This window comes from Anser brachyrhynchus (assembly GCF_964034855.1).
Source record: "Anser brachyrhynchus genome assembly, chromosome: 1".
Taxonomy (NCBI): Eukaryota; Metazoa; Chordata; class Aves; order Anseriformes; family Anatidae; genus Anser; species Anser brachyrhynchus.
In genome coordinates this window covers 180,763,826-180,790,122 of record NC_137694.1, presented here as the reverse complement: position 1 = coordinate 180,790,122, position 26,297 = coordinate 180,763,826, and the positions used below count along the sequence as shown (strand labels likewise).

General features: G+C 38.7%; 1 protein-coding gene across 9 annotated transcripts in view; it reads left to right on the top strand.

The window, feature by feature from the left end:
* The window catches only part of ENOX1 (ecto-NOX disulfide-thiol exchanger 1), a 358,808-nt gene that overhangs the window by 69,542 nt on the left and 262,969 nt on the right, over positions 1-26,297 (top strand). For 7 of the 9 annotated variants that reach the window (XM_080592774.1, XM_080592773.1, XM_080592781.1 and 4 more), the window contains exon 2: positions 2,390-2,463. The gene's annotated coding sequence lies outside the window, so the exon portion shown is untranslated. Of the gene's footprint in view, positions 1-2,389; positions 2,464-9,139; positions 9,223-9,756; positions 9,835-26,297 lie in introns of all 9 variants that reach the window. The other 2 variants (XM_080592782.1, XM_080592783.1) reach the window with 2 other exon arrangements.

Sequence of the window (26,297 nt, the reverse complement as noted above, 5' to 3'; positions counted from 1 at the left end):
TCACATGTAACGTTGGTTGCAACAGACCTGTCTCAGCCATGCAATAATTCATACTGCTCCTCTATAAATGTGATACAAGAAATTTTCAGGTCAACAATCCCTTGAGACCTGTCTTCGAATAATGTTGTTTTATGCATTATCATGTTAGGAGAATTTTACACGCGACTCATGTTTTGAAGGTTACCTTTACAAGAAAAGTTGGGTTTGTCTTCATAGTTCAGCCCTTGGAAGCTACTGCCTATCATGAAGATTACTCAGCCTAAGATGTTTGCAGCCTGGAATCTGTGCATTTAGGTGCCTAATGATGAGTGGTAACTCCTGTTCAGGTGTGGTAGCTTGAGTGCTTACAGTCAACTGCAGAACACTGCAAGCGAGGATAAATCATGCAGCCATAAAAGTGGGTAAGAGATGAGAGGGATAAATAAGAGGGGAAAACATAGTGTAGGGAATAAATTTATGTGGGAAAAATGCTACAAGGCTAATTGATGGAGAAGGAAATGCAGAAAAGCAGAAGATGTTACTGTAGAGAATAAAGGGTAAACTGTGGCTACTCTCTGATCTTGCAGTTGCTTCTTATTGGTATTACCTAGTAAATAGTTCCCACTGCTTTTGGAGGTGATATTTGGCTGATTTACACATTTAACTTTAATGGCATTCTCTTTTTGATTCCTCTGCTAAGGAAAATCTCTTTGGGGGAATTGAATAGAAATTGTAAAGGGCAGAGAAGTAGTGGCGTTACTCGTGCCTCCCTGTGATGGAGCCTGAGTTGCTGTGCCTGGCTTCTCCACAGTTGACATCAACAGCAGGAATGGCAATGTAGTGTATAGAATAAATAATCCTCACTATTGTCATGTTTATAGAGGTTGCCTGAAAATATGTAGAGAAGACCAGTGAAGGATTTCTGTAGTTGTTCTTACACATGAAAGTAGGCAGCAGCTACAAATCAGTGAACTGTTGCCTTTGTGAGAAGAATTGGCAGGATCTTTCATGCAGTTGCTGGATGAAAATTTCTACTGCTTCTGCTTCTCAGAGACAGCCATATCTTTATGTCTGATTATCTTGCAAAAAAATGAGCAGTGAAATAATTATCCATGCTGATATTTACATTTTGTCTCTCTGCTTGAAAATTACCAGCTCACAGGAGGGAACAGAGGGAGTCTAGGACTCCTTTGGTGGGTTGAACCTTTAGAGAAGAAAATGCCTGCTATGCAGCTGGAGCACATAGGTGCTCCCAGCCAGGTGACCATTGATGCATAGTGGGTATAGGCTGTTCTGTTACTGATTCATCTAACTCTGCTGGGGTGATTCACTTTGCCTACGCTGGGAATCATGTGGTGGGTACCAGTGGTGCAGCTGCAGGCTAAAGCTCAGGAAAAAATGTGGGGAAAGGAAAGAGGCAAGACTTTTTCTAATGTGCAATCTAATTCTTTTTAGGGATGTGGCTATTTGACAGCACTGTGTGAAAGAGTTTTTCCTGCTGCAGAATTCAATGATAATAATGGTGCAGTAGAAATACTCAGTGCACCATCTACTCATGGTGTTGGAGCTGATGTTGTCATCTCAGAAATCACTGTCCAGAACGAAGATCAGACCAAGTGTATTTGGACAAATGAAATTCTTTTCCTCCTCATTTTTTTTTTTTTCCTCCTCTGCATCTTTTCTTGGTCTGCTGAGCCTGTTTCTTTCTTCCAGTGCATCTTCTTCAGCATTTTTTTTTTTGCACGTTAGTCTTATCAAACGCATTATGCTCTATGTCTATGTGCAAGAATCACCACGAAAAATTACAGATACTCTAGGACTAATTGCGACTAGGTGTTACACATATGCTTACAAAAATGTGCATCTAGAATTTCACATTTGTAGCAGAACTGCCCTATTCAGCATTTTTGGACAAAGAGATAATGCACATAGTGATGTCCTTGATTTTTTTTCATGTGGTTTCCCTGTTCATGCCACAAACTTGCTGCAAATTAAAGGTAGAATATTGCATAAATGTATATATGGATGTTTGTGCTTTCCTAATACATTTTTATTTTCTGCTATGCTACTGTCATTTTTGCATATTGAATATATTGTTTTTGTTCTTTCATTACGGATAGTTGTAGTAAAAGTGCTATTTGGAAATTTGATGTGTTTTCAGAGTTTTGTACTAATTTTGAACTCATATGCAGAAGTTGTCTAAGAATCTATATACTATTATATATGTTAAATTTAATAATCTTTAAATTATCATACCATCAGTTTTATCACCCAGAATTGCTCATGTGATGCACTACTGTAGAAGAACTATCTCATAAACTCATTTCCAAATACAATGATTTTTTTTCTTTTCTTTTGTAGCCTTAAGCTGTATATATTTAGTGACTTGTATATATTATCTCCTTTTCAGATCTTGGATTCTGAACTTGAAGCAATTCTTGATTATATGCTTCTTGAAAGTTGGAGAATATCTGCAATAAATTGGTATGTGTAATGGATACATTCATATTTTTTGTTGGATGATTTGGAGTATGTGTGAGTTTTGTTGACAGTTTAATGCTGAACTTCTTAAAAGCTCTTGATAAATCTCAGCTGCCATGAATGGGAGAATATGATGGATCTTTGGAGGCTGAATTTTCAATATCGTGGTATTTGTATGGCAGAAACTGGGAAGTGTTTGATGCTTACAGTTACTCAGGGAGAAACGTGGAGCCAAACTTACAAATTTAACTTCTAACTGAAGGAAAAAGTGAGTCTCTATGAGCAACTAACAAGTTCTGAACATAAAGCAAGTGAGTTGGAAGAAGTAGCTCTACTCTTGATCCTCCCGTACTTAAGATTGTGCTTTAACTGGCTTTTTGTGTGTGTTTCCTTTGATTTTCCTTGCAACTGCTTAAGGTAGTTAAGGTATGAATGTGAAGAAATGCTCGAAGAAAAGGTCTATAAAGGTAAAAAACTCGGGCATGCTGGAGTTCCTGAAAATTTTCTCAAGTATTTCAGTGAAGCTAGTATCTTACTTGGAACATTTACAGAAAATATTCAGGCAATTTCAGAAGTACATTCTTGCATATAACGAAGCAATTTTTAGGTGATTTCTTTTTTAAAACTCAGGCCACACTTTATGATGCTTGAAATGCTGCTAAACATCTAGTAATGGAGAGGGGGAAACAAGAGAAGATGTAGAAGGTTTTATTCTTTCTAAAGAATTTACAAAACCAGACATTTTTTTCATCTCAGCTCTAAAGAGGAAAAGGGTTCTCAAATGTATGGATGTAACAACTGAACTGAATTTGATCTGTATGAGAAAATTTTAAGAGATTTATAATGGGGGAGAGGTTGAATTGTTCTTATAGAATAAAATTCATAATTAGATTTTTGTGTAGAGGACCCAAAAGATTGGTTTTCAAAAGAAGTTACATGTTCTCTAAGAAATGGAATGCAAAGTATTTTCACTGAGTGCTTCATCTGTAAGTCCCAAGATGCCTGACAGAAGCTGGAGAACCACTGTCTCCATTTTATGCATGGGGTCAGGCGTTTGCCTGGATCATTTAATGTATAATTGTCCTGCTACTGGATCTCCTGGATGTTCAGGCCTGTGTTGAGGCATGTTAGAGGATCCTATGTTTAATGGTGTTTTCAACATGTGTGCAGAAGATCTTACCACTGTTTCTTTAATATTTCTCAAATCTAGTGATGTGCCTTTATTTATCTCTTTTTTCCTCTATGCCCTCTTTGTGATGCATTTGTCTCATTTGTTCTGCTTTGTTTTCTCTTTTGCTCCTTTATTTTGCTTTCCCATGGTTTTTGCTTTTTCCTCCTCTTTTTAATTCATTTTCAGTCTCTGGAGGTTGGCAGCAGTGGGATCTTACACAAGGAGGAGCTTAAGAAAAAATCATAGCAGAATGAGCTTCCTTTTTACTGCCTCTTACTGCCTCTCTAGAGAGTCTGCTGTAAAAGGAAACTTGCTGTCATTCTTGTAAATTTTCTTTTGCAGCCAGCTCTGCTGGGTGTCCCCTTTGTGCCCTGTGAACATCTGTGTTGCAGCTTATGCCTGAACCCAAGTGGAGAACAAATGTGTGAACTTGCTCCTTATTTTGAGCAGGAAGCTGAAACTATTAGTAGGGCAGGTGGCCTTGGTTCACCTGCGACTTCTAATCCCTGTCTGGGAGCGAAGCAGCCATCTCTCCTCTCCCCTCCCTCCATCGGTGCCCTTGTCCGTGGGGAAGCATGTTTCCCTGCTTTCCTCAAGGCACTGCCCGATGCCTGTCAGTTGTCAGCATTCATTTTCTCCCTCAAGTTTTCCCAAGACATCATGCGCAAGGAAGAAATCAGTAAGCACTGTATGACTTCTGTGGCATAGTTTACTTTCCGTTGCTCCTGGAAAACTTCTGCCTGTGTGCACACAGGCATTCAGGCACCACCCAATGACACCACCCTAATGAATAGGGAAGAAATCTGTAAGCCCTGAAGTATTCAAGCTCAGGAGATGTTGGGGCAGAAGAAAAGCCTCATTCCCAGGGCTGTGCACGGGATTCCAGTGACAATTTTTTCTGTGCAGCTTTTGGACACAGCATGAGACAGTTCACAGAACATGAATTGTGAACTTCAGACGGACTTACATTAGCCATTTTTTTTCTTTTTTTAAGTTAAAAAAGAAGCATCAGTGCTGTCCTGTTTGCAAGTGCTATCCCACTCGAGCGTGCTCAGCAACATTTGAGAAGCGTAGGTGATGAACTGCAATCTTTGTGACATATGTGTGCCTCGGAGAGAAAAACTGAATCTGTTGTGTCAAGTTGGCTTCAGCTTATGCTCGCAGGGCTGTCGTGATGAGCCTGAAGGGTGTGAAAACTTTTCAAAGGTGGAGGATGAGGTATGATGGCAGAGAACGACTGTAACTGCTGCAGAAGGAAGCTGGAGAATGTGAGGTCAGTCTAAATCATCAGCCAGCTGGGAAAGGAGCACGGCTGATTTAGCAAGAGGGTGCACCAACGCAACAACTTTCCGCCGATATTTCAGTTGGAAAGACTTGGAAATAACAAATCTTCCTGTCAGATGCTAGCTGAAATGGCTACTGGGCAACTTTGTTTTCCTTCCCTTTCAGTTTCCTTTCCCTTTTGGCAGAAAGTTACATTAATTTTAGAGCTTTCCAACCAGGTTAGAAGTTGTTGACCCATTTCCTTCCAAAACTAACTGTCAAGGCAGTCCCAGTGCTCTGCAGATGTCTTTATGCGTGTGAATCCTGCACAGACAATGGTATCTCGTGTTCATTCATGTATGCGCTTTTTACAGAGGGAAGGATTGGTCTAGCTGATTGTGCGACTGGGAGTGCTAAACAGTGAAAAACTCTAAACAAAAAAATCTGGTCCTCTTTAAACGTTGGCGGACAGATATCTGTCTTCCATCTGTGGCAGCCTATGCAAAACAACAGAAGAGCTGCAAAGTTTGTGTTCTGAAACCTTGGAGAAATAACTGGCACGCCGACTTATTTTTTGACTACACACAAATCTGAAACATTAAACACGGGAACTAATGTTAAATTGTGGCAAACAGGCTAGAAGCCGGGAAGATCAGCCAGAAAGCTTGTGTCCCATCCCTTCAGGTGGCAGGGCAAAGAGCATGGGAACCGTGGCCCTTTGGCACTGCTGCTCAGGCACTGCTGTCACTTAACAGGGGCAGTGGTCACCTACCAGGCTGTACCCTACCTCCCCTCGTTGTACTTATGTCCACTGGCTCCCAGGATGTCCCCTGCAGGTACCTGACCTTCCACCTGGGTCACCCATTCCTTGACCAGGTGTTGCACAGCCTCACGGCTGAAGGAAGGTGGCTGATAGTCTTGCAGGTGTGTATCACCCATGGGGATCCTCTGAAGGTCTGGGGTGACCTTGCTCCTCCCATTTGTTTTTCTAATTAGAAAGTTTGTGAGCTTCAGCGGACAGTGACAGATTTGAAGGACTGTTTCTTCAAACAGCTCTGTGCTCGAGTATTTGAGCAAGGGAGCACAGTTCAGAGGAGGGATGGGAATATGGATAAAACATCAGGCTGTAACCAGTGTGTTAAATCCAGGCATGCAGGGGGGAGAGTTAGAGCAGCATGGAGGCTGCTCCATCAAAAACCTAGGGTTGTATCAGCCCCCAGCCAGCCCTAGGCCAGAAGAGATACATACAGATGTTTTGTTCATTCTTGTTCTTACTTGAGGCTTCATTGCCTTCAGTGGGCTTTGGATCAGCTTCATGGAGCAGCTGGGAAACAAAGCAAGACTGCATCAGCCAGTATCCCTGGGCAGCAGCAATTTGGTTTGGTTAGAGAAGGTGTCAGCTTTTAGCAGATCCATGTTCATTTTTAATTTGCCCTGTGCTTCCCCATCTAGGCAGTGCCCTGTATTTAGTACTGTGTGTCTCTGCTATGTTGTACCTTCTATTTATCAAAGTTATGCAAAGAAGATCCACGTTAAAACACTTACCTTTTCTGAATTGCCTTGGCATTGCAACTGTTTGTCTCCCTTTGCAGCACTGGAAAATGTGTGTTTACAATAGGTGATTACAAGCACGACACTTTGGTACATGGGAATCTGGAAGCAAAATCGTCTTTGGATTCGCTGGAACAATTGGGGCTGAGTCACGTTGCTAAACATGCCATATGTTACCAAGTAACACGCAGTGTTATTAATTGAGGATGTCACTAACGTGTTACACAACTGTCAGACTTAAAAATTAAAGCAGTAGTAAGGAGCTTTGAAATTGTCTTGTTTCATCTGGGCTACCATTTATAATACCAGTATTTCTAAACACAGATTTTAATACCAAATGCCAGAAAATGAAGGAAAATGAAGGCAAGTCTTTCTGCTTATATGGCTTAATGACTGGGTGTTCTGCTTAGGATGTGAGCGCCCGCCTTATAGTGCCCACCTAAGTGGCTGTCACCTATAGGAACTGCTTCTTTAGACCTCCATTACAGAGATGCTGCATGTCACTATGTGCCATGCAGGTGTGAAGATGGTAAATGTCCAAGTGAAAGATTTTTTTTTTTTTTTTTTAATACGAACGCTCAAGAAACCAATGCAATGAAGTGGATACGATCTGCTATTGATTCTGTTACGCCTCTTTTACTGTGCTTGCTTGAGGAAAATGTTTCAGAATTCGGAGAGAGGCGCACACTCATGTGTCATGCTTTCTGTATGGATGCTCATCAGCATCCTGCTTTGTGTTCCTGTGTATCCCAGCGATGTGCATCGCTCTTCATTATGCAATGATTGGGTCTGTAATCGTACACATACATAAAGTGCGTGGTAGCCAAATGTAGCAACATAGGAGCTAAGTAACGTGGTTTTGTAAAGACAAGATACCCAGCACAGAGTATCATAAATTGATCCCAGGAGGACAGACCTAGAATATAAACTGTAGTGCTTTGAATATATGCATGTTATAATTGTATTAAACGCTTTGCAGCAATTTGTATTGTATTACAGCTGACAAAGTATTTTACCTCCTAGTAACTAACTAATGTAAATAGTGTTGATATTTTTCTTTTCCATATTTATAATTACATTAATTGCTTTGCTTATTAATAACAAACAGTTAAGTGTCAGCGCCCAAGCTGTAGCTGCCAGTAATCCACAAGTAATTTGTTTTCATATTCAAAATATGAATCTGAAGAGTAATTACCCTTTTTGCAAGCACATATCTTCACAGTGTACATTTTACATAGAAAAGCTCACTGTTTTACCTAAATGTTGTCATTTTCAATATCAAATCTAGTGCTAATAGAATGTGTTTTAGAAATGAAAAGAAACTTTGGGCTAAGAGGTCAGAAGGCATCCAATGAAAAATAAATGAATAGCTCACTCACATTAGCTAGGAATTGTGACTTGATTCCAAATAAAGCAAAACTTTGAGAAAGGTGTTTCCAGCCTGTGAAAACAGCCTTTTTTTTTCAGAAGCCAAGGCTGGAAGATCTTCATGCAGTGCAATTTTTGCTTTTCTAATGTGGTTTGGTTGGGCTAACAGAGTGTCAGTGGAAAGAAGCATTGTAGAGTTGACCGAATTTTTCAAACAGGAGCTATTTTTTTTGAAAGTTTCTAGAGAAATATTCTTTCTACATTGGTATGTAGGGGACTTGAGTTATTTTTGTTCTTAGAGACAAAGCAAATTGAGATCTTGACATAAACCTTGCTAAAACTTTAGTTAAAGAAAGATTTTTCCTCAGGTTTCTTGTTTTATTTTTTTTTTAATTTCTTGTTTTCTTTGTAATTGTGATGCTTTATTATGTTGAACTCCTTGCTTGAGGCCAGCATTTAAAGCAGGTGATGATTTTGAAAGTTTGCAGACCATTGGTATTTGTCAGAGGTGCACAGTGAAGAGTAAGCTCGAGTTAATATTGCAGATGTATGCTGAACTATCTGGGGAAGAGCAAAGGTTGATTAAATTCACAAAATAAGGTGATTCATAGTTTTCTAAATATGTCACTCAACCTAAAATTAACTCAATTATTTACCAGTCACACACACGCTAATGAATCCTGACAATCTCAATCGACCTGCTGAGAAGAACTCCACTATCACCTAATAGTATTTCCTCTGCGTTTTCCCTAAAAGGAAAGAATGATTGTAGCATTTATCCCATGTAAAGCAAAAATGCTTGAGGATTTTATTATTTTTTTAATACTTGCCATTTCAGGGCACTAGTAAATCAATTACATTTAATTAGTAAAGCTATAAGAGAGGCGCTTCATTTTTGTGAGAGTGTCTCCTAAAGTTTAATCCCCCAGAGATTTCATGTATGATAGTGATGGAAATGGCAGCTCCTAAGTCAGCATCAATTATATTATTTAAGAAATAAATTTGAGGTTATTTTTCATGCAAAATGTGACAAAATTATAAAGCTTTAAGACACTTTTATGATAAATGTGATTTATTATTATTTTTATAGTTAGAATCACCTTATGAAGGCATTTTTAGGTGCGTGTTATCAGTAGCTATAAGAAATATGTAAGAAATTTGTAAATTAGCCAGAATCTTGAATGGGTTTATCTACATTCTTGCTAAATACTGAAATATATTATTTAAATAGCAATGAGGCTATCCTGCATTTATATTTGACTTATAGGTAAATCTCCAAAAGTCTGCCCTGGATTATGACATAGCATCTGTCTTTCGTTTTCTAAGGTTTTTCCCCCAAAGCTTTACAGAAACCTGGATGAAAATCAACATTGACCCATAAAAGAGACATCACTGTAACATCGACATGGGTAGGGAAAAACAGCTGAAGAGATTTCGGGCCTAGGGTTATTTCTGTCAGGAAAATGGAGCTAGATAAAGATATATATATAATATTTAAAGCTGCTGGGCAATGGCAGGCTATTTGCAGGCAGCTGCATGTTCAGCCTTTTTGGATGGAATGGTTAAGTGGCTAATTAAGTGGACAAGGCAGATCTCTGTATGCCCTTAGAGAGAAGTCTGCCGTGCCTCAGCTTCCCATGAAAATGTTGGCAGGGATGTTGGAGCTGCAACAATCTCATTGTGAGATGCAGTGCTGGTTATGATATGGGCTTGCTAGAACCCGTTTTACTGGATTTTACTCAGTCACTGACACCCACAGAGAAACATAAAAAGTTTTGTTTTTTTTTTAAAAGCTGCAATTTTGAAAACTGAAATTAAGTCATCACATTCAATTGAATTTCTTTCCTGGTTGTTCCAAATTATTACTGCATTTGTTTAGAAGTATTTTTTTCTCTTTCTTTTCTTTTAATGATTTTCATGATTTTCTTATTTGATTTGTTCAGTGTCATCAGCTGTACTGACCGAACAGTTGTTTCCGTGGTGACAAATTGCAGTGTTACAAGCATCCTTGAATGAATCAGGTAAAAGAAACAGGTCAACTAAAAATGAAGAAAGTTTACTTACAAAAAATAAGCCAGAAATGTTGGGTAAAAGTTTGGAGGAAAATGGCTTGGGAATCTAAAAATTATTGTAATGTAGTTGAGTCTTCCATACAGCCAGAGACATCAGTATGGCTACTAGGACCATGAAGCACAAAGGAATGTATCTGTCCACAACTGGTAACACCAAAGAGCTGGAGAACTCTTCAAATAGGTAGCTAGTTCCATAATACGACTGACTGAATGAAAAACAAAACAAAACACAAACAAAAACAAAACAAAAAAATCCAAACCTCTTCTTACTCATCTTTTAAACTGATAATAAGTATTAAAGTTCATTGTGATTAAGGTCTTTCTCCTTAATAAATTCCATCTTAAAAGATTTTGAGTACTTGCCATATCACAGATTCAATTCTGATGCCATATTGGCAAGACCCAGGAGCTTGTCCACTGGAAATGATGGAGTTGCATCAGCCTTATATAAATGCAGGTGAAATCTGACTTTTGTTCAGTATATGTAGAAGAGAATGTAGGTCAAAATTTAGCAGGCCCCACATGGTACTGTTGTACGGTATGCTATATCGTCATGGAATTAGTTATTATTTGGGGTGCATGCTAATAAAGGCAAAAAGACCCTCCACGTATACAGCAACAAGAGTTAATTCCATTCCTGTCATGACAGCTTTCAGTGGGAATATTGTGCCTTGCCTTGGCTCAGACGTTATTTCCAATAAATATGGAAATAATGGCTCACAGTGCTGCAAACTGTTAGGAGATCTCATGGGAAATCTCATCAGATTATGTGATAGGTTTGAAATTAATCCATGTCCCACTGTATTTACACAATATAAAATTGTCTCTCAGATGGCTTGTAAGGAAAGGTAAACACTACCATCCTAAATCAGCAAGGGGATGTGCTGCAATACATTCTCTTGGAAGAGACTACATTTCTTTGTATTGGTACAAGACATAGACAAAATGATTGTATAACTTTCTTACACTGCAAACAAACTGCTGTCTGGTTTGTAACCTCGGTATAGAAAATTATCATCTTTCTTGTGAATCTCCTTGCCTCTAGTTCAGCAGACATTAATTTTTATGTTATTCTTTTGAAAATCTGAAAGGGAAAAGAATGTTGAGAACTTCTTGCTTCTAGTTTGGGTGTTGCCCATGTGGATCCATCCATCCATCCATCTGCCATACTTAGATTGCTCTTTGGTGGAGACTTCCTTACAGCAGTGCTGTAGGCTCTTCATAGACTGTTCAGGTGTGCAGAACTGTGTCATGTTAGGCCAAAAACTGTCTTCCTACTGTCTTTCCACAAGGTGCATGAGGTTATTGCTCATGCAAGTATGTACACTTCACTGTGCTTGTAAGTAGCGTCTATTTAAAGAAACTCTTCAGCCCATGGGTTGAGTTTCTTAAATCCTGAATGTTCTGGAGGGCATAAACTAAAAGCTCAATTATGAATCCTTACAAGATTTTAAACATGCAGGACAGATGTTCACTGGTCAAGAAGTCTTAAAAAGACTGGAAGAGAAATGGTCCTCCTTAGTGACCCATTCTACCCTAAAGCTTGAATACCAACACTAGGCAATTTTGGAGGTCCAAGACAAAAGGGATGTTAGCACAGTGTGAAATGCCATATGAGATGTGCAAGGGCTGCTAACCTGGACTGGAAAAGTGACTTTTTACTTTTTTTTTTTTTTTTTTTTTTGTGAATGTGGAAAGAAAACAGTGGAGACTATATGTCTGCAGCTTCTCTTTCCTCTCATTGATTTAATTTATTTTGTATCTGGTTCCCATATTTACCTCATGGAATTCTGTGAAATTTCCTTCTCATTGTAAAATCATTCATTTCTCAAAAAGAATTTTCTTTGCTCTTCATCCTCAAAGATTCAACAAAAACAGTGAAGAAACTCTAGAATTCTTTCGGATGGCTTTTTCCTTCCCCCGTAGACTGTCTACAAACCATGTTCTAGTTCTTCTTCCTTGTTGTCTGTGCTTGCCTTTACTCTTAAGAGTTAAGAGCCTCTTCCTTCCAATAACCACTACTTGTTGCAGGCAAAGGATTGATATGCAATCCCCTTTCTACCTTTCTGCCAATTTGGAAGGTTCACACAAGCATTTGGTACAAACAGTGGTTTTGATTTCCTATAAACTGTAGTTCTACTTAGAGCTTCTTTTTTTCCTCTCCATTTTGATAGACTGTTCTATCAGTGTATCAGCAGTCACATCTAACACTAGTGTTAAAATGCACTAGATACATGGCTCCCTTTAATTAATCACATAGAAAAGAAAACGAGAGAAAACCCACATAATCATTAATTTCTTCTCATACTACTGCTTCCTGGATTCCAATCGCCTTTATCAGCTTTTAAAAAACATCTGTGAGTGCAATTTAGAATCTCGTACATTCTATCTGATGGGTACAAATGCAACCACCTTCTTTCTACTTCTTTTTATTCATGGTAGATGGATTTTATATGTCATTTGCAATTGTATTTTTTCCCTCATGTGGAGTGAGGGAAGGGAAAGCTCTATTTAGCTCTTTATTCTTGTTTACTTTGTTGAGCCAAAGCAGTTTGAATGAGGCATGTGCCTTCCAAAGAGCCACAGTCTAAATTCTGATCAATTAATGACCAAGATTAATCACCAGGAAGAAATTATTCACTGTAAGGGTAGTGAGGCACTGGCACAGGTTGCCTAGAGAAGCTCTGGATGCCCCATCCCTGGAGGTGTTCAAGGCCAGGCTGGATGGGGCCTTGGCCAACCTGATCTAGTGGGTGACATCCCTGCCCATGGCAGGGAGTAGGAACTAGATAATCCTTAAGGTCCCTTCCAACTCAAACCATTCTATGATTCTATTATAAGATGACCAAAAAGAAAGCATAGATTAGTGATACAGCTGCTGCTGACAGCACATATACTGCACGGTGAGGTTGCAGCAGGGGCATCTGAAGAACCATTATTTCTGGTAATGATAAGTATCCAGTATTATCACTGATGAATACCATTATTACTGGTATGAGATGGAAATAAACCAGGTTGTATCAGAATCAAGACTGGCTTTGTAAGTGGCAGTCGAGGGAAAAACAATTCTTATTACTTATCAGATGAACTGGTTTTCAACTGAATTGTTTAGGCTTTTTTAACTTTATATACTGAGAAATTAATAATTTAAGTACATCTCTTCATGCTTTCTGAAGCTTCGAAAAATACAAACCTGAACAGCGTATGGTACTTAAAACTGTGTTTAGCATAGAGGTATTTATCTATTTGTCATGTGGAAGAAAAATTAATAATGTTCTTTGTGCATCAAAACTCCTATGCTGAATGTTTTCAGAAATTTCATTATGTAGAAGTCTTATAGAAGCTGTGCTGTTCAAAACATTTTTGTTTTCATGTACTATAATGTGTATTTGTTCAAACAAAGAAATGCTTATCTGTTGAAAAGATAGCAGTGATAAATTACTTTAGCTTTCGTGCTTACCTACTGTTTTCCATTTGGCATTAAATTTCTGGTTGAATCCAAGAGGTAAATAGATCTGGATTCAAAAAGTTGCCTTGATGCCTTTTTCAGCCAACCCCTGTGACCTGTTGATAAAAAGGAAATTTAGTCATCTAAAGGACCATCCTTCTTATACAGTTTAAACTCCACTAGATACTGAAAAGGTTGCAATTTTTACCATTGTCTTTGAACTGTATTAATTTTCAGAGGATGTGCAGGACCTCTACCTTTAGAGAAACAACACAGCACTTAGGATATCAACAGTGTAACTATCTGTTGAATCTAAACAGCATGCAAATTGTACTTCCCGTACTCATCCTATCTCATTATGGGTAATGCTATATATGCTCTGTTAATCCTTTTGAAAAAATTATTGACTCCTGAATAACTTTCTTTTACTACAATAACTCATACCTTCATGTGTTTGCATGTTGATTTTTTTTTTTTCTGTTGTTGACTTTTAAGTTCAAGGGCCTGTTTTATTCCTCATCAGAAAACAGATTTCTCTCTGTGCTTAAAATGAAGTATTCCGGGCTTGTGTGTTCCATGTTAATGGAGATTCATCAGACTCTCCTGCTTTCTCCTCACTGAATAAATGATGCTTATGCAATGTGCAGGATGGGAGCATACATAAACAGAAGAGTAACAAAACAGTTTAAAAAATAAAAGTCAACATTAGCAGTTAGCAGTATTAGCATATATGAATGTGTAAGAAAAAGTAATTAAGAATTCTTCTCTTGCTTGCCAATCTTTACCATGCATCAGTTGGTAGAATAATTATTTACAAAAAAAAGCAACATTGGCCTTCAGAAAGAAGATGCTATATATTCTGGCTGTGTCTTGAGGCCTGTATCTTCATCTTTATTTTATCTGGTCCATCTTGGCTGCCCAGTGAAGGATTGTAGACATCTGATTGTGAAGGAGATGAAGGAGCTAGCAATACTTTAGGAGAAGTATTTGTTGTCTCGGGAAGAATAAATATGTGCACTTGACCAAACGCTTAACATCAGCATGTGTTTGTTTCTCTCTGATGAGTGTGAAAGGACTCCTCAGCAATCTGGACAGTGATATTTTATCTGACGAACAAAACCCAGCATGTCCAGAGATTCCTGCCTGCTTTTTTTTTTTTATAAGTCAAAATCTCTGCAGAACAATTTTGTGTTACAATTTCTGTCACTGCTCTTTACTTCTGATGCCTTCTGATATGAATTGTAACTTTTGACTTCCATTCAAAGCATTAGGAGTCCTGTTTTTTGGGTATAAGTGCACACTGGTCTACTGACCAAAGCACAGAGTTCAAATGTTTGGGCAGTTGTTACTGCCCAAATGTTTGGGCAGTTGTTGCTACCACCAGCTCATGCTGTGACTTTCCTCTGGATGATGATGGTATTGGCCTGTGCTTCTCATTTTCCCCTCCCTTATATGAGAGCACTGATAATGATGATTGCTTATTTTTTAATGTTCTATGCTATATAAGCTGAGATACAGGACATCTTCTTAAGTACGGTAAAATTCTTCTTAGCTCAATAAACTACTCATTTTCAGAATTGTTATTAATATCATTACTATTATTATTTCTGGTTCCGTGCACTCCTAAAGGTTTTTTTTTTGTTTGTTTTTGTTTTTTTTTTTTCCTAGTGTAAAGTCCTACCTGGAACAGTGTACCTTACTTAGAGTAATGAAAGTCAAGGACATTGAGTACCTTGCAAGGCTGGCTCTACAACAAAGACAGTATTACGGTTACTTCAGTTCTGTCACAATTCAATCCCTGCCTGTGTAGAAGAGGTGTCTGACAAAATGATTTTGAAAATGCCACTTCACATTAAAAGTAGCAGGAGAAAATTGTCCCCAGGATGGTATTATCTGTGTGTAGCAAGTAGTTTAGCAAGAAGCTCTTCCAGATATACTTCTAGTCTTTTGAAGAAATCTGTATTTTGGAGTACATTAGCCTGCAGAAGGGAAGAAGCAGGGACGGTCTTAATAGATTTTTCCATTTAAACACAAACGTTTTCTCCTAACTCTAACTAAGAATAGAGGTAGTTCTTTTTTGGCAAGCAAATGGCTGTTAAGGGCACTTTGCTGGACGTGTTTGTGCTATTCTGTAATCTTGCTGTCCATTTATTGGTGGCCTGCACAAATGGGCACAATCCCCAGAAAAATAACAGCAGACATAAGTTAATTAAACAAAAGAACCACAGCTGTGTGTTGGTGGATGAGTAGAGTGAGCAGCTCACCTCCTGCTGACGTTGTGCTTGACTTTCTGTGTGAATTATTTCTGAACCCTATAGTCTTTAGGTGGGGGCAGGTGGTAGGTAGGAATAGGGGGATTTTGCCAGGAAATACCCACCCAGTTAACAGAGACAGGCTGCTATGATTCTGTTTTCCTGAAGGAAAAAAAATATATTTGATTTTATTGATAGCGTTTAGACTGGTAATTTGAACTCTGAGCAGAGCAGGCAAGCTATATTTTGTGGAGTCTAAGAGCGTTCTCTTTCTGCAAAATCTTTCTGAAATTATCACATGGTGAGTAGAATTTGATCCATTCTATAGATAAAAGAGGCTGCTGTTTACAAATATTATGATGAAGCATAGACATTGTCATGTCTAGATGGTATGATAGATTTCATTATATCCTGAATGTAATCCAAGCCTGTTAGAGACAAGTAAATAACCTCAGATTTCTTTCTTTTTTCTTATTTTTTTTTTTCTGCCTGCCTCTCCTTTTCTTCTTTCCTTCATACAGCCTGAATTTTAACAATGGGTTTTTACAGAAGTCTTCGGTGACCCTTCACACGTAGCACTGCTCTGTGTGAAATTTTATTACAATGAAATCATCAGGGGAAAACAAGAAATCAATCCAGCCAGATAGTTATTACCGTGTTTTAGAAAGGTAAAAACCTTTGGAGAATAAAGTTGCAGTGGATTGATAATGTGTCACAACAGAGCTGTCTTTTCCCTGTGCCAGTCCTTTTCTAAGATGGTCATGAGGAGATGAAATACTCTGGCACCAGGCTCTTGCCCTCCTCTCCCCACGCCTCTAATAGTAGTACGATATTTACTGTTGTTAGTAGCCACCTGCTTCCCTTCAAATCCTCCTCATGCAAAACACAGCCATTTCAGAACAGTCATTATACGTTTGGAAACGGCAAAGCAATTCTCCAAGTCCCACTGATTATGTTGTATAGCAACCCTACTGTATGCTGTTTCTGCTGCTTGGAAGGCTGGTAGCTGCTTGGCAAGCTAAAGAAGAAGCTTCTTTCCAATAACTGTGTTTTTCTTTTATCCCAGAGTGTGGTATTATTTTTCTAGTGGTATGATTAGAAAAGAAAATATATACAAATCTAAAGAAATATTCCAACATATTTATAATATAATATTATGATGGGCATTAAATAAAGTCATTCAAGTGCCTGAGTTCATTCAAATATATTTTTGGCTTTTTAAAAGAAATAATTTTTGCACAGAAAGTCTTGCCTGAATAGCAATTATTTGATTAAAAGAATACTGGCCCAGGTCTTGCGCTTGGCTTTCTATAAGCTTAAGCATGCAATCATTTTTTATTGCCATTGTTGAACGCAGATGGATTTAAATAGGGGTTCTCCCACATAGGTTCTTTAATGATACATTTAAGGAAGAGAGTGCCAGTGGATTGAAATGAAATCCAGAACCCACAGCTCCAGAAGAGTGTAGGATGGGGTCTGAAAGGAGCCCTGGTGCCGTTGGGAATGGCAGGAGCAGCATTACACAGCAAGGAGACCAGAGCTGGAGTATTCGTGAGGATGGAAAAATATCATTCTTTCTTCTGAGAGCCCTTTGTTTTGGTTGGATATGGGCCCTGTTCTCTCTTAACCTATTGCTGCCTGTAACAATGCTTCTAAATGCAATTGGCACCCATTCCATCTGCCTGCATTCATTTATAGAAAGCAAACAGGGTTTCCAGGGTTCCTCAGACCCACCCTACCTAAGAAACAATTTCTTCAATGTGAGGAGAATAAAAAAATAAATAAAAATAATAAAACAACAACGACAAGAAAACATATGAAATTCATGCTAAAATCTTTGTAGAACTTCAAACAACCTGCATTCTGTCTATTGTAATCTGAAGTAATGAACTGGAAAAATATACTACATTTCTGCAGATCTTGACAAGGAGTAGATAACTGCCAGAGGTTGAGCTTCTGGAACTCTGGGCAAAGTTTCATGCTGCTGGAAATAGTTTTGTTTTGCAAAGTGAATAGTAGCTGATTGTTAAAGCATGGTCTGTGCTGATGGCAGGAGTATAGAAAATGGCTAAGACTCTCAAATTAAGTATAGTTTAAAATATGTTTTAAAGGGCAAGAATCCTATGTGCAAAAGCACAAGTGCTGTGAAACTTCTTTTGCCAAGAATGTAACAAGCAGGGACTCGACAGATAAAGAACAAGCAACAAACAAACCCAGCTTTTCCGGAGGTGATGGAAATGTTCTCAGAGCAATGATGCAAGCCCTTGGTGATTCTGGGTGTGTCACCTACATCTTTCCCTTCCAAAGAAGTCCAGAAATACTTGGTGTGTCCTCATAGTCTGGAGTGACTTGGCAGGAGATGTCACCGAATGTTTATTTGAAATGTAGTTCCAGGGAAGTATGAGACATACAATCTCAAGATTACAAGAAGATCTGAAAATAAAAAAGCAGAAGTACAATTATTTACCTTAAGGCATCTGTATTTTTTTCAGGTTCAGAGAAAACCGATGTGTTTCTTGTCTACTGCTGCTGGAAATTTTGCAGGGTTTATGTAGAAAGTATTATATTTATCAGCAGATAAATATCTTTAAATGGTGCCTAAAGGCCAGCAGACTTTTTAACAGCATTTTAGAGAGCCACCTCAATGATCTGCTCCTGTTAATGTGACTGATATATTCTGAGAAGATCCTACTGTAACTCTCTCTGTTATTAGAGTTCTGGCAAATATAGGTACTGGGTCACTACTGTATTCTGCATGTGCTAAAAAGATGTTGCAATGTTTTAGGTCTGAAAAAGAAATGTGTGAATTATTATTATTATTTTTTTTTTCTCGGTGGCATTGTAGAAAAGAAGGTAGATTGTGTGGATCAGAGGAAGAAATCATCATTTCAAGTTTATTCCTTGTGGTTGGAGCTTTGAGGTGGAATGAACAGACATGAGGAAACTCAGTTCTCCAGGAGCATGTCTGTAGATACTGTAAAAGGACATGTTCTTTTTGTTCTACTTTCAAAAACACACAAACATGTCCAGAGTTAAAATCTCCTTTATTGTAATAAACATATATTTCAGAAAAAAAGTAAAGTAAAAATGCAATGGACCACGCATGGCTGTTGCCAATGGACTCTTCCAGAGACAGGAAAAAATATTAAAGAGAAACTAGCATCAAGTAGTAGAACATCTGTAGGAATTTCACCACCATGGGTCTGCATAAAATCAATACGCTTAAGTAATTCAGCTTCAGATGTTCGGGGTTTTATCGAGTCCATTCACTTTGTAGATCTTCTGGGTTAGCATAAACTGTTTCTGTTACACACCTTGCAGGAACCCAGGAGGTTCAACATCCCTGGAGAAGATGTTGAACAAAGATAGCTTCCAGTAGAGAATCCCTGCTGCTCATTTGTTTTGAACATCAAGCAAAAAAAGACTTGGTCATCATTAGATTTCCCATGTTCAGAGTATTAAACAAGGTTAAAACGTGAGTTATTTTTTCATCCAGATGATGTGACTCAGTGGGAGATGTGTGTGTCTATTTCAGGACACAATCTGACCTAAATTCACATCTCGGTCAGGTTTGCATCCTGACTTCTTATTTTTGGGAACTAGAAATTATCTCTGTACCATGGTCTGAATAAAAATTGCTGACAAATCAGTGCTAGGGATTTGTATTTAAGTTCACCATGTTTCTTAGCTGATCTGTTTTGTTTGTACATGGCTGTAAGTGGGTTCCCCAGTGATGATTGGTGTCTCAGGAATTTGAGGCTGTTTGTGGAAGGACTTATTATCTAAAGGGAGTAAGTGCTAGGGACAGGAATGGAGAGGCTGGACTTCATCTTTGTAGACAGTGAAGGAGGGAATCATTTTGCAAATAACTTTCAGATGCAGCAGTTGTTTCATCTTCATTGTCATCATTCTTTGCGTGAAGATTAGCAGAAAGGGGAGGAGGGGTGAAAGGTCCCTAAACGGGAAAAAGAAACCGAGGAAAAAGGTAGAAGAATATAAAATGGAGAGAAGTAAAGAGGAGGTGGAAGAAGTCTGCCAAGGGATGGAGAAAAAGGCTGGAGTAAATATGGTAAAGCCCCTGTCAGGCACTGTGTTAGTCTTCCTCGCACTTAAAGGGGAGCTTGCTCCATACTAGCAATTACATCTAGCTTGTTAGGGGAGCTCTGGGTAGCAATGAAGATGTAATGGCATAGACTCCAGCCTGGCCGATCAGGGATCCTAAAAATGTATTTTGGATGCTGTCACACTGCTATTTGTTTTAAGAATGGTTACCAGCTAGGAAAGATGAATTAAGGTAGCAGCAATGTCTCCAGTCTGCAAGCATACCTTTGTTGCTTTCTTCCTTTCCCTCTTTCCTCTCCCTCACCCAAAGGCTTTTTCTCCTTGTTTTTTCCTACTAGATAAGGGTCCCTGACTAAATACGTAGCAAGCAAGACTTGCTGAAGCAAATTCTTGACCTGACTTCAATCCAGCTTCAAATTTGTGTATGAAAATGTAATAGGGTAATTTATCACCTTTATTCAGGTAAACAGATAACATTTCGGGCAGCTAACAACCTTCATTTGTATGCAGGAAGTTAGAGGGAAGTTAGGCTCTTAGATAGCAGGGCCTTTCCCTGCCTGATGAGGATTACTCAGAAGGGAATAATCATCACTCACAGTTTTCCACCGTCAACTTTACCTGATAATGGCAGGTAAATCATAGAGCAGAGCATGGTGCTGTCCTCTATCTTTGATACTTGTAAATGTAGCAGTTCTTCAGCAAGCACCCAGTTAACCCATACAGGACTTTCTTTCAGTACAGCTTTTAAAATTAAATAAGGAGTTTGAAATAACCATGCTCTATATAAGAGCAAACAATAAAGCACATGTGGAGGAAGCTTCATTAAGATCGCTTGACCTATAAGCAAAATGAAAAGGAGGACAAGACAGGCTTTCCCAGTGATTTACTTTCTATGCCCATGAATCATGTTTTCTTCCTCTGTTATTGTGATTGCATTTTTTTTTTCCTCAGCACTGCTTGCCCTATCATTATGGGTAGAAAAAGTAAAGGGATTGTGATATTTTCTCAGCAGTGATGAAAGGAACGGGACATTTCAAGGACATGCTATAAAAGTTGTTAGGACTGCAAGATGCTGTAGCTTCGTCAAGAGGAAACTACAGTGTATGGTCTGTACTGAATTAAGCAACATGCTGAAGGATGCTAGCTATACCATAAGTGATACCGATCTTGCACATTTACTTTTAAACTTATCAATTTTATTAACGCTACTGTTTTCTCCACCATTTGTGGGTGTGTAGACTTTTAAGGCTGTAAGCCCCATGAGAAGGAGCTCTGGGCAGTTCACATTGCTGAAGAACCTGGCAAAAGACACTGTTTAAATATTTACCAACAACAACAGAGGGTTGTTTGAAAAATAACTGTGTGTTTCTGTGTGTTGTCTTCAAGGGGCTTACTGGAAAAAAAAAAAACAGAAATGAGGGAACAAAAATTTGAAAATTGTAAAGAGCTTTCAAAATGCTAAGGAGCATTTTAAGGAGTATATTAAGGAGTAGTTTAAGGAGTATATTTTAATATGAATTGATGTGGGTTGGCTTTTTCCATATTTTTGGTAGAGAGGAAGGGAAAAGAAAGCAGGAGGGGCCACAGTCGACTAGAAGCCTTGGGAATGTAAACCACAAAATAAGAACAGCAGATGAGAAACAGTGGCTTCTGACTTCCTTCATATGAGCAGAAATACATCAACTTAATAACATTATTTATAACTCCTCTTTTGGGGACAGGGAAGAAAAGAGCATGGAAGTAATTATTACTAGTGAAAAAAAAAATCCACAGGACGACATTTGTCCTTGGTAAAACGTTTCTCCATATTGCTTTGTGGTTTCTATTTATCCAGACAAATTATTCCCAAGACATAAAGCAGCACTTCTGACATCATGTGAGATTACTGTGCAAGACTATAATACGGATGTGGCTTTGTCATGAAAGAGGAGTGTTCCTCTGGCCATGCAGCAGAGCTGTTTGCTGGCCAAAGGGAAGGATGTTGTTTCCTCACGATATTCCAAACTTCAAGCTGTAGCTCCCTTCAAAAATAATAACGATTAGGAAATTTAATCCAATTATACTAGCAGGTTGGAGAATCGCTGGGCTTTCACTGTGTGAAATATTAGTTGAGCTATGCAGTTCTGAATAACTATAGAGGATTTAATTATGACAGTTACTGGTGTTTTTCAGAACATCAAAGACCTAGCTAGCAGATTATGCAGCAGATGTATTACATGAAGTAGAAGTTGATGACGATTTTCTGGATATTTGTTTTGTGTACCAAATAAGAACATAATTATTGAATAGGCTATATTACAGTTGATACAGCTTTTTATTTTTCTTTTTTATTTTCTTTTTTATTTTTCCCAGTAGTTACATTTATCTGGTAGAAGATAAATTTGCCCTTAACAGAAACTGTGGAAAAGGAGCATTGGCCTCTAATTAGCTCAGTACACTGAACATCGTACTAGCAAGCATGTAGTTTGCTATGCACCAAAGCTAAAGATAGGTTGGTTTGTCTTAAAGTTAATGTTTTCTAACTCATGCAACCTCAGTAGTATTTTTCTTCTAAAAGAGTTTAGTCAGTAAGTGTAGTACAAATCTTCTCAAGCTCTGCAGAAATGGCAGGAGCCATAGGCTGTTATCAGCAGAGTAAACACAGGTCATTCACAGGTGGACTGAAGGATCTTCTTTTCCATTTTGTTGTCAAAATATCCACAGGCAGCAAGAAGGCAATCTAATTTTTGTGGGGCTGTTTTATTAACTGGAAGAAGCTTGTGAAATTTTTACATATGAGCTGTCCTGTGAGGTCTCAGCATTTCCAAAGAGAGCAGCCACAGTGAATCGAGTTTGTGAGAGGTCTAAGCAGACATTATAGTACTCTTGCCACACATACTGTGTCTGCTGCTTTTCCACAGTGTGCAAACGGTCAGTGTTATAAACACCGATCTCATCCTGAACTGGATAAACTCCTGTGCTGGAGTGTGGACGCGGTAGACCAACAAAATGATGACAGTGCAGTTGTTTTGTGCCTCTGCCACATGCCAGCCTTTCTTCTGCTGTGAGAGGAGGAAACCCCACTGATATTGGTGGGATCACTCCAGTTTTTACCAGCAGCAGTGTTAGACCTCTGGCATTTGAGTGCAACACAACTTGAGGAGACTTGGGGCTGTCATAGTTCCCAGAGAGTCTCCAGCTGAGGGGAGTCTTGTTTATGATGTCCCAAGGAAAAAAGAAAAAAGAAAAAAATACAAAAACAAAAGGCATGATCTGAGAGAAAAAGCTTGCTATGTTCAGAGCAGTGTATTTCCTAATGATAGCACTGTGTATGGTAACAGATATTCCTTCTGTTATCTGCCACAGATAGCTTAGATTAAAAGTAGTATATGAGTGTGAAAACATCCCTTTTTATGGTAGCAGTGTTGGAAGAATTTCTTCTGGGAAGAGTGCTGAACTGGTAGATATTTGCTGGGGTCCTTCTGGCCTAGCAGGCCTTTTCCAATTCTGTAAAGCTGACAACAGTTAAGGGAAAAGATGAACAGCCTTTGCTGGGACATGACATCAATTGTCTGAGAAGTGGAAGCGGGTCATTCTAGACATAAAATTTAATGGAAACATGTTTTATCAACATCAAGACGTTTGAGGACCCATCTGCTGAGGGTGTGTCCACTTCTTCTGCCATGACATCTGTTTAGAGGCAGGAGTAAAATTCCCCTCGTGAATCACGCCAGCGCTGCAGAGCTGGGAAAATGCTGTTCCTTCTCTTTCTCTCGTTATGTTTGGTGTCTCACCCTTGAATGGGAAGTACAGGAGTTTAGTAAGGGTCTCCATGGGAAAGAAGGTCTTAAAAAACGTTGGGAGGAAACAACTGGTAAATTCTCATATCATAGATGCTGAGAAATTTATCTCTCATTGTGGTACTATTAAAGTAGCTGAAAACTGCTTATTTTCTAAAACACAATAGAAGAGATTTTTGTGAGGAATCCTTTCCAAAAGGGAATAATGAATAAAAAAAAGTGGAAGGCAAAACGAGGGATTTTGTTTCTGAATCATAGATACAGTGCATTACACAGATTAGAATGGAAAAACTGTTATTTAAAAATGATGTTCAAAATATGATAGTTGGGGCTAGTTCATTTTCTCTTCTACTTGGGTTTGAACATTTCATGTCCCTTGGAAATTAGATATTGAAACTAATGTTCCCAGTAATAATGCATTAAGCTGGAAAGTGCTGGATCTCAAGCATATTAAGCAGTAAATACTCTGCATTTTTATTGTTGCCACATACCTTTTGATAGTCAGTCCCATAATGATACAATATTATGCCTAGAACTGATGTGTTTATTTTTCTAAAAAGATGAATAGGCAGATGTTGACCCTGGCTGTCAGATAGAAGGGAAGATTTCCAAAGTATTAAATGTGATATTGAACTTGCTGCATTAAATGGTCTATCTTTATTTTGGCTAGGTTTTTTATCTGCTAATTGTGATCTGTAAGTCCAGTTACAAATATATTTTTAAAATGCTGTCAGAAAATCAAATTCTCTATTTACATTCATATTGGACAGAGAATCAGCTCAGTGTCTTGTCTTATCATGACATCCTGAGCACTTCAAATTGCTTTTACATCTGTGCATTTTGAGGTGAATACTACTGTAAAATCCAGATCACTTTAGCTGCACTAAAGCTGAAACACAGTCTTGGAGGTTTTTGGTAATATATATAACCTCTGAGTTACAAAAATCACTTTCCTGAAGGCAGGCTTTCTTAGCATGGGCACAATCTTACAGGAAGATATCGAACTGTTCTTTTTTATAGAGTGGAGCTGTCTCTGTCTCACACTTTGCAGCTCAGATAATGGGCAGATGAAGCACAAGACTACTGCTGAGGGCATAAGCATATCCTTAAAGGGATCTATTTTGTGGAATTAGAGAAAATAGAGTCTGTTTGGAATAATCTAACTAAACTATCAAATATTCAAGTTACATTTATTTTCAGTCGACTGTGGCGGTAAGGAGATTAGTGCTTGCCTACAGAGGAATCACATTCTTCCTTTCAAGTTGTTACAGTATGTACAGTTGAGTAGGCATATCTGTACAGCTGAAATGAGAGAACTGTCTCTCGTTTGTTTTCTCCAGCCAAGCATAGATCTCTAATTTTAAGGGCATTCTACTCTTGATTTAGATTTGTTTATTTTAGTTTTACAGGCCCCATTTTAAATCCATTTTAATGAGCTGTTTATGCAGGGATAGTATTTTTAATATATGTTTAGGTTCTGTGCAATGCTAAGTCAGGCAATGATGCATGGAGAGGGCATGAATTAATAATATGGCAAAGGCAACTGAAATATCTATCTCCGATACACCAGCCAAACAAGGTTTTGACGTGGGTGCTTGTCTGACAGTTTGCTTTCCCTTGCCTGAGTCTGACAGCCCTAGCTGCTGTTCTTCCCCTCAGGGGTGGCTGATTTTGCCAACATCGCTGCATCCTGGAGCTAGTTAGGACTCCCAGCCTGGTTCATGAATGGTCTCGATGACACTGTGGCTGCGAGTGTGGGATGAACATCAGGGAGCGGAGGAGTGCCAGGAACCAGCATTTCAACCCGTATGCCATCTGCAGGACAGGCTTTCTGCACTTAGCTCACTCTGTATGGGTGAAGTGAAGTAGAATAGTAGTAAGACTCAAGCCAGCATGTCTAATTAGCACAGTAATCAGCTTCACTCAAGGCCGTAGTTGGCCAGCTTGAGAACCTCTGCAAGTATTTGAGAAGTGTTGCTAGCAAACTTCCCAGACGCAGCTCTGATAGGGAGCACGGCGTGTGGATATTAGCTGGGCAGACTTTTCGGCTGCTTGGTTTGCCTGCAGCTTTTCCAAATACAGCAGATCTGCATGGGCCAGTTCAGCAGCCTGACCCAGAACACAGGGTATGACAAGGCCTTTTTGATGGCCTTTTTGTGTGCCTGCTTCCTGACCACTCAGAAGGAGTTTCATAATGTCTCCAGACATATCTTGAATATAATAACAAGAATAATTAAGACTCAAATACCAATTTGGTGCTCTGACCATCTGGGATCCAGGCTGAGAGATGAGATACAGTACAGACCCTAAAGCTATTAGTAAGGTAAGCTTTCTTACTCCTTTTTGTAATTAATTTAAATGGTTCTTAAATGATTTTTTAAATGAGTTCATGCTCACAACAGCTTTGAAAGTCTGTGTCTTTCCAGTGGGATCTGACTGCTGTTTCTATTGCTGTGTCTTGGTCTGGTTTGCAGCTGGAAGAACTGAACCTCCGTATCAGCTGAGTGAAACCTCAGCACAGTGGTAAAGGAAAGCAAACAGAAATAGTCGGAAGCTTTTCTGAACACCATTTAGAGAATCCCTGTTCTAATATATGGACCTCAGAGAGAAAAATAAAATAAAATAGACAGGTAGGAAGAGGGTATTACATGTGTTTTATTAGCGTAAATGTGATGGCTAAGGTACTTGCTTGTAAAGAGGCTGCTGAGCATGAAGAAGTGTATGAAGAAGTTAAAGCTGATGAAAGTGTAATCCACAGTAGTGTTTCATGGAATGTCACATTTTAATAGGGTTTTCTTTTCACCCAGTAGAATATCTCAGAAAGGTTTTTTACCTACTAAGGCAGGAGAATACATAAGGGAAGAACTGAAA